The sequence below is a fragment of the Daphnia carinata genome, chromosome 8 (genome assembly GCF_022539665.2).
Source record: "Daphnia carinata strain CSIRO-1 chromosome 8, CSIRO_AGI_Dcar_HiC_V3, whole genome shotgun sequence".
Lineage (NCBI taxonomy): Eukaryota > Metazoa > Arthropoda > Branchiopoda > Diplostraca > Daphniidae > Daphnia > Daphnia carinata.
Window position 1 is genome coordinate 1,559,399 of NC_081338.1, and position 18,106 is coordinate 1,577,504.

Below are 18,106 nucleotides of genomic sequence, written 5' to 3' on the forward strand. Positions count from 1 at the left end.
TCTATTAAACGAAGGGGTAGGTAAGTCGGATATTTCAAAGGAAGGGATAGGAGTGTCGGACTGTTTTTAAAGAAAGGGTAGGTGTGTCGGAGTGTATTACCGCAGGGGTAGGTGTGTCGATCAATTTCCAGTGAAGGAGTACGAACGTCGTACTGTATTAATCGAAAGGGTAGATATGTCGTACTGTATTAATCAAAGGGGTAGGTGTGTCGGACTGTATTAATCGAAAGGGTAGGTATGTCGGGCTGTATTAATCAAAGGGGTAGGTATGTCGGACTGTAAGAATCAAAGGGGTAGGTGTGTCGGACTGTAGTAATCGAAAGGGTACGTATGCCGGACTGTATGAATCAAAGGGGTAGGTGGGTCGGACTGTATTAATCGAAAGGGTAGGTATGTAGATCAGTGTTCAGGCAAGGGGTAGGTTTGTCGGCCTCAGTTAAACAAATGGGTAGATAAGACGGCTTTTTAAAAATACATTTTTAAAAGGGTAGCTGTGACGGGAGCGTTTTTATTTTTTTTTATTGGGCACATATGTCGGGGTAGCTTTGTCGGGAGATGTTTTTCCATTTTCTGTAAGGGTAGGTCTGTCGAAACCGCTGGGTACTTATGACGGGTGGTAGCACTGTCTCTATCCCGAACAGTAAGATGACAAAGAAGCTATAACACCACCACTTTTTATAACTAGAAGTTTTCATTATATACTTCATTTGAATTGCTGTGAGATTGTTATTTAACCCACTCCTTAATCAGACAATGCAAAAGAAATGATCCAGTGGATCCTAGTCTCGTGCATATATAATCTAAATGCTTTTATTTTGTTAGTAAATCCCATGCAAGTGATATTGTTGATTTGATTGTAGTGGTGAAGCCGATAATTACAGGGTTCCATTTACTGGCACTTACTAACTTGACGGGAAATAAATGTCAAGGATTTAACAAATTTTGTAATCCTTTAAGTTCTTCTTCTTTTTCCAACATGTTGGAAAAAGACAGTGGTTCTCTGTCGTCTGTTTCTTTTGGATTCTACGAATTCAGCATGTCGAAAATCTTGTTGAACTTCCGACCGTATTCTAACAATGGCCTCACTTTTAGCAAACTGCAAAAAGACCATATTAAAACGGTAGAATCATTCGTGTACCACAGTGAAAATATAACTTGGGATTTGTTTTTTTGAACTTGAAATTTGGGTGTTTCAGGTCCTCAAGTAAACGTCGAAAAGTATCCGCAGTTGAATTACTCAAAAGTTGAGCAGCCAGAACTACTTTCACTTGTGTGTGCCAATATCGGCGTGGCTTTTAGTTAACTTGTTACCAAGACTAAATCCTAGACGGTTCTGGTATTCGAAGAGCACCATTTTGCTGGTTTCGGAAAGCCAGGTATAAGATTTCCTTTCGGTGTCTGTGCCATTAAATTGCGAGCCTATTTTGACATATGGCAGGTATCTAACATCACGTAAATTTCTTCTTTGGTCTTAGGATGAAGGAATGTAGTTTTCATCGCAACGTATTTCATACGGTCGGTTTTCATTTGCTGTGGAGTGTTATTTGTGCGTTGGCTGGGAACAGATTTCGGTCGTTTTTCCTGAATACTGATGTTAGCTCCAGCAGCTTGGACTATCGTTAGATTTGCCACCAACCCATCGAAAGTAACCATTTTTACATGTACGTTGAATTCGTGACAAGCAATAATCACATCATTCAGAACTTTCATCTTGGCCGTGTGTTCCTTCTGCAATGTCTGTCTTTATCTGAGCCAAGACATTCTTTAATCTCTGTTTTCTGTCTCTGTTCTTCTGTCTTTAATCCCTAGCCTGTTTATGGGGCTGGTAAAATCCGGAAGTAGTTGTCTCCGAAGAGAAGGCAAAGAAACAAAGGTGGAGTTGTGGAATCCAACGCTGAAGTTCAGGTCAACAGAAATGATGTCAGATTCGCTGGCACACCGCTTATTAACCTTGGTACGCTTAGTCAAATTAACAACATCCTATTCATTTTCATGCTGGTCTTGGGGCAGCTCAGTTTCGGTATGTGTGTCTAAATCTATCGGATTAAATTTACTGTTAGACAACCTATTTGATTTTCGGCGAGGAGTCCAAGTCAATAAAGCGGATCAAAATAAAGTGAGCACAATACGGATGATTTTGAAGGCTTAAATCCAGGGATTGCCGGAGAAATAGGACCTGGAGAAATAGGACCCGGAGATTTAGGACCTCAAAATAGGACCTGGAGAAATAGGACCCGGAGAATTAGGACCCAATCTTCAAACATATTTTGAAGGGTACTATTTCTCCATCATAAGGGTCCTATTTCTCCTTAGTATTGGTCCTATTTCTCCTTCCGAAACAACCCTAATGCCCGCTGTTATAAAAGAAGAACCGGACGGCTTATGTAGTTTTCCGCACTGCAAACAACCTTATCAATTGCTCGTCTAATCATTCCACCATAATTTTTTTGTTTGAATTCATATTTGTAATTTTTTTGTACGATTACATGCTCTATCTATTGCTTTATACAGCTCATGTATAAAAGTTATATTTCTTTTTACACAGTGTTTGGGTTTTAGCCCTTGAAATTTTGCTACTGGCGTTTCCAGTCCTAGTATAGCCCTTCCCCACCCGACTGATTTCCTTATCCCATGGGCGTTCCCTCGGGCGGGGGGGGGGGGGCGCTTTCGCTTTATTTATTTTGCTACATTAGCAGACGAATTATTTTTTTTGTATTTTGATTTGTATGGTGCATACCTTGTGAATTGTATCTTTATTTACGTTATTTAAATGGGAAGAAGGAAACTATGTGTGGAAGAAAAAGCTAATAAGAAAAAATATACAATTAAAATAGAAGAAAAGGTAATTTGCTTTAACAGTGTAATGAAACTGTAGACCTTAAGTGTTGATTGTTTATCCACTAGTATGAAATCATCTGGCTGCTTTTCTACATCTTTACGCAAAGCGGTTAAAAGGGCTTCACGGAAAACGACAGTAAACAAAATTAGTGGTAATTTTTAATTCTTATATATTACTTACTTATTATATCACAATGCCTGCTTTTCTTATCTTTTGAATCGTAAAGCCATTCTATTAGTGTTAAGTGTGGAAAATCCAATTATTGCAGCCATCGATGTCCAACAACATTTAAAACCTACTTTGCCACGTAATCAATTTATTTTATTTTGATGTAATATCATACAATTTGATCCTTTCCTTTCAATTTCATTACCGATGATCTGGAAAGTGCTTAGATAGCTTTGCGGTTTAAGAAGAAGAATCAGGCATCTCAAACAAGGAACTTAAAGCTGCACAAAAAATGTTGGACAACCTGGAAAAAGAGAGAAACATGCATAAGAAACTCAAGGAGAATTTGAAAAGAATAGTTTTGATGAGTCTGTTATTAATTAAGACAGTAAACCTTTTAAGATGAATCTTAAGATTTTTCTTCAAATTTTCCACAATTATGGAATCCATGCCAATGTATTTTTATAAAAAACTATATCGACATGGCTTGCACATGAAAGAACACGAAGTTAGCTCATCCATGAGACAGTATCGGTCTTTCATACGATAAATTTGCCTTTTTTCTTTACTTTATTCAGTTTATGTTCTTTCTTTTCAGTTTTCTTTTTCTTATTGTTGGCTTTTCTCGTTTTCTGTGGATATTCCTTTCTCTTTTCCTGTTCTTCGGTGTGTTCAGCGCACTTCTTTTTACTTTCTGATTTGATTTTATCTTGTTTCTTAATTGATTTAGCAAGCAATTCCACATTGTTTTTTACCTATTGCAATACAGAAGGTAGCCGGTGAAATAGGACTGAAACGAAATAGGAATGGAGAAATAGGACTGGGAGAAATAGGATTGACTTTTAATAACTTTTAGGACAGTCCTATTTCTCCATGGCATCAGTCCTTTTTCTCCTTAGAAATAGTACTACATCATTTACCTTTGTTCCAAGGGGAATGGTGAGCCTTCAATCCCGTAGGATATGTATTGCGTAAGAGCGCTGGCTTATATCCATTTCTCTTTTTAAACAACCGATGGCGTTAACTCATTAGATAAATGGTTCACAAAACTTTTTTTCTTATCCTATTTCAATTTAAATTACAGGAGAACATGAACTATATTGTATTAATAGTTTTTTTAACGAAATACTATTAGACATACTACAGAAATATTTATTACTTATATTCCACATTATGTGGTCAAAACCAACTTTTCTAATTGACCTAATGTTTTACTATTTCATACATCTATCGTTATATACAGCTGTTACTTATTCTGATTTTGCTCTAATAGTATTTTATTAAATGAACTCTTTTAGATTCAAAATAATTTATGTTCCCCAGCAATTAAAATTAAAATAGAATAAGAGATAAAAAACTTGTGAACCATTTAAATAATGAGTAAACGCCATCGTTTTTTTTAAAAGGAAAATGGAAATAAGCCGGCGCTCTTACGCAACACATTGCCTTCCGGATTAGAGGCTCATCATTCCCCTTGAAACAAGGTAAATGAAATAGGACTATTTCTAAGGCGAAATAGGACTGATGCTGAGGAGAAATAGGACCGATGCCATGGAGAAATAGGACTGTCCTAAAAGTTTTTAAAGGTTAGTCCTATTTCTCCCAGTCCTATTTCTCCGGTAGCAATAGTACTGGAAATTTTCAGTCCTATTTCTCCATTCCTATTTCGTTTCAGTCCTATTTCACCGGCAATCATACAGAAACATTAAAATGGTTGAAGATCATACAAATATGTTTGTCAAATTGAAAGTTTACCTGAAAACCTTTAGCTCTTTGCAGAGCACCTTTTTATGCCTGTTTCTCTTCAATGCTTCTTGCATTTTCAACTTCAGCTTGGCATTCAAAGGTTTTCACTTATGCTTTGAGTTTTTTTTAATTTTAATTGTTGCCACTTTTGGATCTAAAGTGGTGTTGTTCAGAATTGGTGAGGGATTAGATAGTTCTCCTAAATGAAATTCGATGAAAACTAGGCAGCCTTCATTACTGAAAATTGGTGTAGGCAGAATACTCGTTACTCTTGGTTCAAGAATATGTTTTGACAAACTCTGTGAGATCAGAGGTTGATGACACAGATGCTGCCTTGGTGGCTCGTTCAAGTTTGCAATTCAGGACCACTTCTTGTTATTTTTCTTTTTTAATTTCTTCTTCTTCAATTTATCTAACTCCGTTTAAGTTTGGTTTTCATTCTCCTATCAGACAAATTCATCTTTTTCCCTGAAAATAGATGGATTAAGCTGGCCAGCCTTCCTTAAATGTAAAGCTTGACACATACCTGTTAAGTGTGAGGTCTTAGCTGCTAGACATTCTTCCAGTTCAACACCAACCTTATTGCTATTGAGATCTTGAACTGTAGAAACACTTTGAGTTGGAATATTGGTCAACAAGCTAGAAGTGAAAAGATCTTGAGGAGAGAGTTGTTTTTTAATAGCCACGATGTCGATGGAACCTCTCGTTTTATAAGGATCTTGATTTTTTCGGTCTCATTTCCTACAAATTTTGTTTAAACGACACTTTCAAGTTCTTGTTTTCCCTTTTTCCATTTATCAAAACTGCCTCTCATATTATAACCTTTAAACTTTATTATTATTCACCTTAATCTCTTAATATTATCATAGATCACTCCATAGATCAAATTATACGAAACTAGTCTATTGTTCTTGTCTTTAGGGCTCGCGATTTTCAAGCCAAATCTAGCATCAGGACGCCACAAACAACGGTGAAAGCTTTTATTAAAGCTCAAGTAGTGACCAAAACCTCCACTTGAGGGCAGTATCAGCAGAGTAAGTATCCAAACAATCGTATGAATAGTAGTACAAAAAACAAACGGAGTTATGGCAACCCGTTTTACATTTAAAAAAAATGGCGGAAAAAAAATCGCACTTTTTTCTCTTTTTTCGACCCGTAGCCATCTACCGTCGACTTTATAACTACACAAATTCGTAATGATAGCAACTAGTTAGGACAACAGCGGCTACCACACACACAGACCACGTGCAGCTGTGAATAGTTAGGGATACACTTGATGGTAATTATTGTTTAATTATGATTAATCATTGTTCTACAATTAATTGAAATAAGATCTCAGTAATAAAATTAATTTTTAGAAATGATTGGTGCTGCAGAAGTTGTGCCTCAAGAGAAGTTTAATGAGCAAGTTGGTGAACTCGATCAGGTACTTAAACTTTTTAAGCAACAATTCAAAACAAGGGTATGATTTTAATAAGCAATTATTTATTCTTTAGTTATTTAACCAACTGGGATTGCAATTGGCTTCGAACTTGCAAAAATTAAACTCCTAATCCATTTTTTTACACTGAAACTGGTGCATATTTCATTGACCTAAATAAAAAAAACTAATCTTTATACTTACCATACTTAGTTTCCTTTGCCTCTCCAGCTTTAAATATTTTTCTCCAGCTACTAAACGGACTGCCAATGGAATCCAATGGACTGAAATTGTCTACACTCCGGTAACAATGAGTGATCGGTAGATTTGAGAAAAAACAGAATGAACTACGATTCCATTGGCAATTTGTTTAGTAGCTGAAGAATCAAATTAAAAGAAAGGGTGGCGAGTATAACGATTACTTTATTTGATTTCAATTATTAATAATTATTTTTTAGCTTAAAATATGAGCCTGCTGTATCAATTATTTGCTCAATACAGAATATTACAAGTACCAAAACTAAGAATGGTAGTACATAAATTATTCTATTTGTGTACTTTTATTAATTTGTGTTAAGCTTACAACAAGAAAATGTGATTAAAGGTCTTTGGCAATACATTAGTTCTTTACTGACTGTTAATTTTGAAGCAAGTTTGCTTCCGTAAAATCTATTAGCATATCTGAAATTACATGAAAATGTTGTGTTGTTGTTTCAAAATTTAAACACAAATAAGCAATAAATACAGATAGAAATGTTCTCATTTTGAATATTTATTGCTATGAGTGTTTAGAACCAGCATCTTGTGTAAAGCATCTTCCCGTGTGGGAAGACTGACTTTACGAATTAAAACAAATAAAAGATATTGAACTCAGAGGCGTTTTTACCCACAATGACGTTTGTGTTTATTATAGCTAAGACACAAGAATTAAAAAGACAAGAGAGGAAAAGATGAGAAGAAACATTTGAGAAAACGGTTAAAAGAGGGTACAATTAAACAGGGTCTTACCGGGAATTCACGAGTGAAAGAATGGAAGAGAAACGACACAAGGCGAACTTGGAATTCAGCGTCCACAAAAGTGTTACACGACAAGAGTTCAGACACTTTAGAATTGACAATCAACGTCCGAAAAAGCTTGGGACGAGAACGAGATTTTACTCAAAGGTTTAATTATGGAAACATTAACTAGGGCACAATACTACTCAACAAGGCAAGGAAGATAGGCTTTAAGGCAACTACTTGGCACGGCTGCAACTACTTGTCTGATTCCAGTCAACTGCTATGTTCATCACGAAACTTTGCATGTTGCAAAAGTGGCGTGATTGGGCGGAGCTTGTGCGTTCACGCGGCAGCCAATTAAAAGATGCCGTTCGACGTGGCGTGATGTTGAGGGCGTATCGTCTGCGTGAGTCAGCTGCAGGTGTTCATTTGGGTCAGCTGCACTGCGTATATGGTGTTGCAATTGACATGTCCAGACTTGTGTTCACTACTGAAGCAAAAGCGAGAAAAAGTTAAAGTAATGTATTCGGCTTCGTTACACTTCGACCAAAGACCTTATTTGAACGTACGGATTAATTACATTTTGTCTGGCAAGATATGAAATGGGAAAAGTTCCATGAACCAGATTTAGATGATCTGCCATAAAAATTTGAAAATCTTCGTAACAAGCTGGCATTTGAACTTCTATGTATTCAATCTTGTCACTCTCATCAACGTGGTTGTTTGCAATAAATTTCAATGAATCCTAGAATACAGGAACAATAAGTAGAATAAAACCAATAAATTATTATGCTTTTTTCACGATTACCTAATCTAATTCAGTGAAATATGCCCCAGTTTCCGTGGAGCACTGGGCAAGTTTGTCGAGTCTACTAAAACAATTGATTAGGAGTTCAATTTCTGCAAGCTCGAAGCCAATGACAATCCCAGTGAGTTAAATGACTAAAGAATAAATAATTGCTTATTAAAATCATACCCTTGTTTTGAATTGTTGCTTAAAAAGTTTAAGTACCTGACCAAGTTCACCAACTTCCTCATTAAACATATCTTGAGGCACAACTTCTGCAACGCAAATCATTTCTAAAAATTAATTTTATTACTGTGATCTTATTTCAATTAATTGTAGCCAGAGTTGCCGCAATCGCGATTGAAAATTAATCGCGATTGTGATTTCGATTAAAATTTTAATCGCCGATCAAATTATTTTAAAATAATCGAAATTGGCGATTAAAGTGGAAAAAATTTAATTTTTAATCGCAATTATTTTTCGATTATTTAGCGACATCTATGAACGGTAGATGAGACTATATGAAAGTCTACTCATAGCTTTGTCATTTTTGTAGCAGACGCTTTTTTTTAATTTCCACTTGTTTCAATTTTTTCAATTGAAACAATGGTAAGTTATTTTCCTACAGATAGATGGCGCCCAAAAATAATCGGAAAAACAATCGGTAAAAAAATTAATCGAAAATCAAATTTTTTCAACAGACGAATGATCGCCGATTATTTTTTTTTGCGATTATCGACGGCTACCGATAATCGCCCAAGAAATAATCGGACGGCAAGTCTGATTGTAGCACAATTATTAATCATAATTAAACAATAATTACCATCAAGTATATCCATAACAGTGCTTCCTATCCTTTTTTTTACCCTGTAGATACAGTTACTGTAAAAAAAAATTTTAATACAAAGTTAAGTTAAGATATTTTGTAAATACCGAAAAAAAATGCTTCGATACAAGATACTACCGAAAAAAACCAGTTAAGATAAGATATTTCTAAAAATTCTTAAAAATTCTCATTTTAGGCTAAAGATAAAAGATAAAATAAGATACAAGATACTTAGTAATAACGCAAAACTAAATAAAAAAATTTTGAATCGAAGATTAATTGAAATTCTGGGTTGCATCAAATTTGTAGCTTCATAATTCATTTATTTTTGATCCACATCCACGAGACAAGGGATGAATAAAACCACGGTCTAACAGGAGAGGTACCCACACGCCAGAGAATCCAAATGTACCCGTTTTCTTTTTTGGTACCCGGAAAATCCGCTACGAACGCCACCTGTTCAGTTCCCCTTGTTTACGATGCCTGCTAGTCCTCTCAGTGGGCTTTCTGACAAAAAGTATAATTCTTAATTATAACTTACAAAGAAGATAAACAAAATTCAACCGCCTTTCTTAAAAATTAAATATACAGCATTTGATATTGTGACTGTCTTAATCGAAACGTTATTTGCCATTATTTTTAATTCACGCAGAATAGTTAGCGGCTTTGAAAATTGTACTTTAGACAGCAACTAATCAATGATCCTCTTCTTGAGGTTATGCAGAGAAAACAAGCACTACCGTTGTGCATAATAGCATTATTAACTTTCCAATATCGCCCACGTTCCAGATTCTTTCGTGCAAGCTGTAACAAGAATTGCTTAGTCTTCGTTCGGTAATGATTCGTTTAGAATTAAAGACGCAATGATTACCAAAGGGGTAAGGTAAACGACCTTAGCAACAAAAGGTATTGCATCAAACGATAGATACATACATATATTAACGCAAAGACGACCTTATCTCTTACGGGCGGGGTAAGCTTTTTTTTTATTTCATAGAAAAAAAAAGTTTAAAACGACGTCGGTGATCGGGTCATTGTCCGCTCCTTAACACATCCAACATATCCTTATCCAAACTGCCAATAAAGATTAATAGCAAAAAACGGAATAAAAGGAAAAGGTAACCACTGCCCTTAAATATTACATTTCAATACCATTTAGTCAAAAACTGTTTTGTAATTTTTTTATAACAAAGAACTGTTACTAAATGTGAATTATTTGTGCAAAATATACCTAGAATTTGGTCACTTTCTATTTAATTTGATTTATTATTCTTGTTTTCCCCTATGCGCTGATCAGCGCTAGGGGTACTGAACAGATGGCGTTCGTAGCGGATTTCTTGCGTACCAAAACGGCATTGGGGTACGTCTGGCTTCACTCGCCGGCTATCTCGTGTGGGTACCTCTCCTGTTAGACCATGAATAAAACAATGAGACCCGAAAATTTTATTCCAAATAAATGAACTTGTCGCCGCTAGATGGCGCCGAAAGTATCTTGTATCTTTTCGGTAACTTTAGGCTAAAATTGGCTTAGCATAAGATAAAGATACTTTTTTTGGCTCAAATTGACGCCCGATACAAGTTATCGAAAAGATGCCGGAAGTATCTTAACTTTTGCCATTCTATCTTATCTTTTCCGAAAGATAGGATCCACTGATCCATAACTATTCACTGCTGCACGTGGTCTGTGTGTGTCGTAGCCGCTAAAAAAAATGGCGGAAAAAAAATCGCACTTTTTTCTCTTTTTTCTACCCGTAGCCATCTATCAGTCGGTTTCGTTATTACAGGCATGTAAGCAATTTCAGTTAATTGTATGCCATTTGCATTTAATTGAGCAGCGTGGCTGGAGAAAACTGCGTGGCTGGAGGAGCAATTGAAAAATGGATAAGATAATAAAACAAAAAGTGGTAAGTATAAACATTATTATATTGGTTTTCAATTATTAATTATTGTTTATTAGATCAAATTATGAAGCTGCAGGCCCAATTATTGGAACAACACAAAATATTAGATAACAGCAAAGCTAAGGATGGTAAGGCCTAATATGTAATGATTCTATTTATTTGCTTTTATTCATTTGTGTAATAATAAGTCCATGCAGCGAAGGAACTGAAGAATTGTGGGACCGTATTTGGGCCGAAAATAGGTGTGGTACGGAAACCCAGAAATGGCATGAGTTCAACATAAAACATGGATTAGGTACTTTTCGGTTTTTTGTCTATTGAAAAAGTATTTTTAATGCTATTATTTTGCATTCACAGAATTATAGTGGGGGATCAAGTCAAGTCCGGAAGTGTTACAGGATGGAAGAGTGAGCCTACAGTTGAAAAACACTGAAAGTGCATTACCATTAAGGTGAGGTAAAGTAATAGAGTATGCAAATTGTCTAATGAGTAGTACCATCTTGTGTGAATGAATCCTGTGTAACAGCAATCCTTTATAGTTCTGTCACAGCTAGAAGCCTCAAATAATTCTGCTTCTCTTGCTAAAAAAAACTTGTCCTTTACATTCAGAGTGTTGGTGAAGCTGGGTACTTAAATGGCCCTAAAGATGTTTCATTTCGTTGGCATTGCAGCGATGAACATCATACATGGACTTTTTAGGTATGAAAGGAATTTTCTTGAAAATTTTTTGAATTTATGACAAAGCATTTCTCCTCCTTTTTGCCACCCATGTCTAATCTAAAAAAAAAATTATTCAATAGGAAAGGATTTTCAGCATACTGGGAACACAACTATCAACAATGCAACATTCTATGGGTGCTATTTTATCATTCAAGAGCCTTATACAATGATTTTTATCTGCAATTTGTATGGCCTTTCCCAAGCTTCTGCCATAAGTTGAATCTATAAGTCATGTAAGTCACATGAGCAACAATTGAGATGCTTAATGGTGTTGTTTTTCTTTTCTCAGTATAGGTTAAAGAATTAAGTTAAGACAATCTAGCACATTGTCCAATGAGAAGTACCATCTTGTGTTAATGAATCCAGTACAACAGCAATCCTTTATAGTTCTGTCACAGCTAGAAGCTTCAAATAATTCTGCTTCTCTGTCTAAAGAACAACTTATCCTTTACGTTCAGAGTGTTGGGGAAACTGGGTACTTAAATGGCCCTAAAATGTTTTAATTTTGCTGCCATTGCAGAGATGAACATCATACATGGACTCTTTAGGTATGAAAGGATTTTTCTTCAAATAATTTTAAATTTATGACGAAGAATTTCTCCTCCTTTTTGCCAACCAGGTCTAATCTGCCAAAAAAATTTATCCAATAGGAAAGGATTTTTATGTACTGGGAACACAACTATCAACAATGCAACATTCTAAAGGTGCTAGTTTATCATTCAAGAACCTTATACAATGATGTTAATCTGCAATTTGTATGTCCTTTCCCAAGCTTCCACCAGAAGTTGAATCTATGAGTCATGTAAGTTACATGATCAACAATTGATATGTTTAACGGTGTTGTTTTTCTTTTCTCAATATAGGTTAATAGTAACATTGGATCTGAAAAGATTTTTGGTTGGGGCAAGACACTGAATAAATTGTATTGATTGGATGGATGACATGACATTTCTATACTTAATTCGGATTCCCCAGACGGTATTTGATATTAAAAAAATTGAAGTGCATATCTGGGCTCCCTTCTTTTCTGAAGCCCCGTTTCCCCTTGACTCATAATAAGCCCGTAGGGGGTCATGCCCCTACTGTACGGTATATATAAAAACAACATATACCGAGGTTTGGAGGGCTCTGGCCGGAAAGGGGACGTGGGGTCCGCTTAGTCCGATGATGTGTTCTTTTTTGTTTTATTATATTATCCATTTTTCAATTGCTCCTCCAGCCACGCAGTTTTCTCCAGCCACGCTGCTCAATTAAATGCTAATGGCATACAATTAACTGAAATTGCATACATACTTGTAATAACGAAACCGACGGGTAGATGGCTACGGGTGGAAAAAAGAGAAAAAAGTGTGATTTTTTTTTCCGCCATTTTTTTTTTTTCATATAAAACGGATTGCCATACGGATTGCCATATTGCCATAGTTTTACACACAAAAAAAAATTTCGCCAAAAAAAAAAAATCTAAAAATCTATCTATCGTCTAATAGACGTAGAGAAAAGAATAGCCAATGTAAGAAAAAGAAAATTTACAAGCAAAACTTTGTACAGGGCTGGTTGCAATTGCCAGAGTTTTCAGACTGGCTTGAGAAAAAGATTAATACCTCTCAGAAGTGTTACGTGGCTTATTGCAAGGTTTGCAACGAGTTTAAAACCAATGGTAAATCTGAACTGCAGAGACATTGCCACACTCCTAGACATCAGCGTTTCAAGCAAGTTTTAGAAGAAAACGCAGGCTTACGAGAAAAATTAGATTTGTATCTGAATTGTCCCACAGAGAAGCAAACCATTATTTTGGAAGTAAAGCTAGTGTTGTTTTTAATTGAAAACAACCTTCCAATAAGTTTGATCGAAGATCTAATAAGCCTTCTACGTGTGTGTTTTCCTCGAGACGTCGCATTGCAGCAACTTGCAATGGTAAAACAGAAGTGGAAATGTTATTCGATTTGGTAAGTTATAAATTGTAGTACTGTAATAACAAATGTCTGATTTTCATGCATTAATATCCAGGTTTAGGAAAACATTTCAAAGCAGATATTTCAAAGACTTTGAGAACGGTTTTCCTTTCCGTTATTATGGACGAAACAACTGATGTTAGTGTTCAAAAACAGTTGGCGGTGATGGTCGAGTATTATAATGTTACTAAAGCTAAGACAGTAGTAGAACTGCTCGATCTTGTGCATTGTGAAGGCGGCAAAGCGTCAACTCTTTTCATGAACTTAATTCATTTGCTTGAAGAACGGGATATTCCATTGCAAAGGTATGTGTTATTGCTTATTTATTTGGAATGCTAACTAAACGAACATTTTCCCACACAATCCAGATTAGTAGGCTTCAGCGCAGATACATGCAATACCATGTTTGGTATCCATCAATCCGTTACCTCATTGCTGAAAACCAAACTGCCTCAACTTCTAGCAGTTAAATGCTCCTGTCATTTGTCGCATCTCTGTGCAAGCTATGCTTGCAAGAAGTTGCCTAAAATTTTGGAGACCGGTCTAAAGTGGCTGTTCAATCACTTTTCAAGAAGCGCTGGCAGAAGGAGAACATTTTCAGAATTCCAGAAATTCACTGATATTGAACCTCATGCTATCCTCAGAACGGCTGATACTCGTTGGTTGTCTTTGGAAGCAGCGGTGAATCGTGTACTGGAGCAGTTTCCCCCCTTAAAGCTGTATTTCACTGACGCAGTAAGCGAATGTAAGGATGACGAAGATTGTGAAAGCCTCCAAATTCTGCAAATGTTGAACGATCCCACGACGAAGCCGTATTTAGAATTTATGTCTTATGCACTTCATTGCATAAACGAGTTCAACACTGTGTTTCAAGCCGAATCTCCTCTGTTGTATGCTCTAAGAGACAGAGTACGTGAACTGATTCGTGATTTTACCAATAACTTCATGAAAGCATCTTATGTAAGAGAAACCGAACCGCTAGAGCTTGACCCTTCTTTGGAGGAGCACTATATTCCTGTTGAGCATGTTTATCTTGGTTAGTAATTATTTTTCATTGGATTGCCTCGTTTGGATACTTAATGTTTTTATGTTTCAGGTATTTTGGCAGAGGAGACCCTAAAGGAGACTGACTTGTGCGATGGGGATATACAGAAGATTCGCGTGAACTGTAGGACGTTCTATATCTCATCCATCAACCAGTTTCAAGCGCGATTCAGTTTTTACGATCCTTATTTTAAATTTTGCAAACTGGTAATCCCTGTCAATGCCCGGAAAGCAAATCCAAAGTTGATTGTCGAGTTATTCCGGTTATTAAAGAAACTGTTAAGCAATCGGCTGCTGAGTTTGAATGGAGAAAGCACGCTTTATTAAACGTATCTGTTTTTAATGCAGATCAAGAGTCTGATGTTTCTGGAATGTCCGTAGAACATTATTGGAATGTTGTTTTGAATTTAGATGGCGGGAAATCAAAAGAAAAGTTATTCCCAAATCTCTGTGTCGTTATACAGTTCATGCTATCAATGTCGTGCAGCAACGCTTCGCGTGAGCGAGCATTTAGCACAATGGCCAAGATTAAAACTGATGATCGCAATCGGTTGCATAATATGACAGTCGCAAGTACTATGCGAATAAAAAATTGGTTGAAAAACCAAGGCTTTTCAGCAAGTACAGCTGTCGTAACTGATGAAATCGTCCAGTCTGTTGCCAAAGTTAAGGCAAGTGCCACAATAGCCAGTCATGAATAGGTCATGGATAGCACACGGATTGCACTGAATTCTATATCAGCATGAACTGCAATTATTGCAGTTCTTTTAATGCCTTAACTACTTTTATTTGTCAAGTCATCAACCTGGTCATTTTTCTGCTAACCCCGAATTTGCCTCATATTTGCGTTTTACGTATTGTTTGTTCATTAAATTATGGAAGGAAAATTAAGAAATAAAAATAATTAATAAAAATACTAAAAATAGCATGATTTGCTATTGCATAAATAGCATGAAACCTAAATAAAATAATTCCAGAAATTTTATGGCATGAAAAATATGTTCCGAAATGTACATATTGCTAGGCTTTTCATGAAAAATAGGGATTTTTCTACGGATGTTATTTTTTTAAATAGGGATTTTTCTGGGGATTTTATTTTTTTTCAATAGGGTTTTGTGACCCCAGTTTGGCAACGTTCTAGGGATACCTCTTTTGGGAAAGTAGAAACACTGAACATGCTACAGGTACCCTGGGAATTAATACCAAGCAAAACCATTTCTGAAAGTCGACCCCTTTTGATTCTTCGAATTTTCATCGCCCTTCGCGTTATGAGTCACGGACATTTCGTTATGAGTTGTCATCTGGTGAATTGTCTGACTCTCCTCACCAAATTCTAATCAACCTCCTTTTTACCTACAGGGATTCGTCTGCTAATGAAGAAGGGAGGGAATTAGCCGCTAATGTTGTGCAAAAATGTGTCATGGCGGCTTTAACACGGTCGTGTCCCATCTTCTTATCTCTGGTGAAACCCACATTGGTATATATGCCGGGATGCTCTCTCCATGACGCGCGATACCTAATTCTCGCATAGATGGCGTTAGTAGTATCGGGAGAGGTTCATAGCCACCGCCCGGTCACTGAATTCGAGATACGTTTTCTCAGGTTGAGGTATTATGCCCGGATTTATTGCGCAGGAGGACGCTCAACCGCGAGCGTCCAGGCGGGGATCGCTGGGCTTGCCCTGCGATACCCCTTGTCCTAGACTCCACGGGACATTTATCCAAGCGTGTGGGATGTGGCCGCATCATGTGACCGTTCAGGCCGCCCGTGGCAGGCGGCCGACATTTGGTCAGCGCCGGATTCGGCTGAGCGCCTGGAGCGGGAGCATCGTATGGCTGTCCGTAATTGTCAGCAGCAGTTAGATGAAGAGGAGGGGGGAAGGACCCGATGCGGGCGAGCGTTCGTCGGCGTCAGTTTCCGGTGCCTCAGCGGCGTTGCCGCCCGGGTCGGCCTCGACCGATGAGTGAGTGGAAGGTTTTTTTGTGTTCGTAGAATAGGATGGAACACATAACACGAAGCGACGGCTTCCTAATTTCTCGCGGAAAAAAAATTCTAAAAAACCTCGAAAAATTACAACAAAACATATAAAAACAACACAAAATTGTCAGAAAAATTGTTCTTCCAACTATCGATGGTTGGTCTTTTCGTTTTCTGTCTTTTTCATTTCTTTAGTTATGTCTAGGTTTTTCGTTACTTTTCCTTCCTTTCCTTTTTCTCTGTATAGTTCCAAGGAAGGGTGGATGGGTAGGCAAAGTTGTCGATGATATCCACATTTTCCTTCGTGGTTAGTGAGCATTACCGGGCGGTCATAGCCTACAGCCACTTATGCTGGTCGCTGAACGGGGTAATATATTTGAAATAATAACTACGGGTGGCTGTAGGTTATCATCCACCCAACCTTGGGTTTCTTTCTTTTTGCCTCTACACCGCCAGATCCCAGTACGGGTTGGGTTTCAAGCACAGGGAATGTGAGTTTGAAATTATTGAATCAAGTTTCCGTATCTAGCCGGTCAGTAGATAGCATCCAACACGATATTGTGCAACACCACCAACACACACTATATGACCAGAGACCAAAACTTGGATATGGAACTCTAATTGTCGTTATCTTCGCGAAGTAAACAAACCATTTTTTTATGAAAGTCGAGTTTTTTTACCAGAACGCACTAAATAATCTAACAACCGAAGTTCAGAGTACGCCGGTTTTAGGTTAATCGGAGCCGAGCTCTTCATAAAAATAGAAACTATAATGAAAAATTCGTATAATATTGAGCTTCTGCTCGTACAGTTTTTTTTTCATCTTGGAGAACAGTTCTTCTAAGATAATAAAAAAGCATAATGATATCTTGCAATTTAAGAATTATTCATAATTGATAAAACAAATAATTGGTTTCATAAAACACAAAAAAAACCATCTTACGTAACATCGTTTTACAACCGTAGTAATCTATGTTTGAAGACACCAGTATTAATCGATTATGAATAGTGCTTAAATTGTAAGGCATGATTATGCAATTTTATTTGGATATTCATTTGAAGTCTCGCTTAATCAATGGAGTCGATGACAACCATTGCGGATGGTGGAGGGTGACACTGTGATTATTACAGACATTTATCTTCTGAGCCTGGAGGCTGGGAGTCTAGAAAAAATACAGTAGGGGCTATACCCTATTTTTCCACACATTTTTCAAATCACCTGGCCGATTACAAAAAGGGGTATAAACTTAAACTACCCAATTCCATTTTTGGTGTTTTAGCGCCATACTTACACTACCTCTATTATAAGAAATAAAACCAAAAATATTGTAACAGTTTCACTGGGATTTAGGCATGTATTAACTTACAGACAAGATACAGCACAACTAAGCACACTGCACAAGACTAGAAGTCAGAAGACCACTAGTCGGCTGCTACTATTCTGACCTGTCAGAGTCGGGCTTTTAACACTCCTGACATTCAGTAAGCGTGGCATTGCCAGTCGATACCTGACTTGTGAATCACCTATCACCACGCGATAGGTGACAAAGTCCATTGGGGCTACAATATATCTTGCCCAAAAATTACCTGTTTCAGAATAATCGCTGTTCTCCTGTTTTTGCAAGATGCTGTACAATATTCTAGTGCATCGTTTTCTTGTTCCTGTACTAGAGGGCCGTTGCTACTGTAAATTCTTCCCAATGACAAATGACGCACAACTCATAATG

General features: G+C 36.9%; 1 pseudogene; it reads right to left on the minus strand.

Annotated features, from left to right (window-relative positions):
• Positions 1-3,497: 3,497 nt before the first annotated feature.
• On the minus strand, positions 3,498-5,554 carry LOC130690770 (uncharacterized; annotated as a pseudogene).
• Between the last annotated feature and the right edge of the window lie 12,552 nt (positions 5,555-18,106).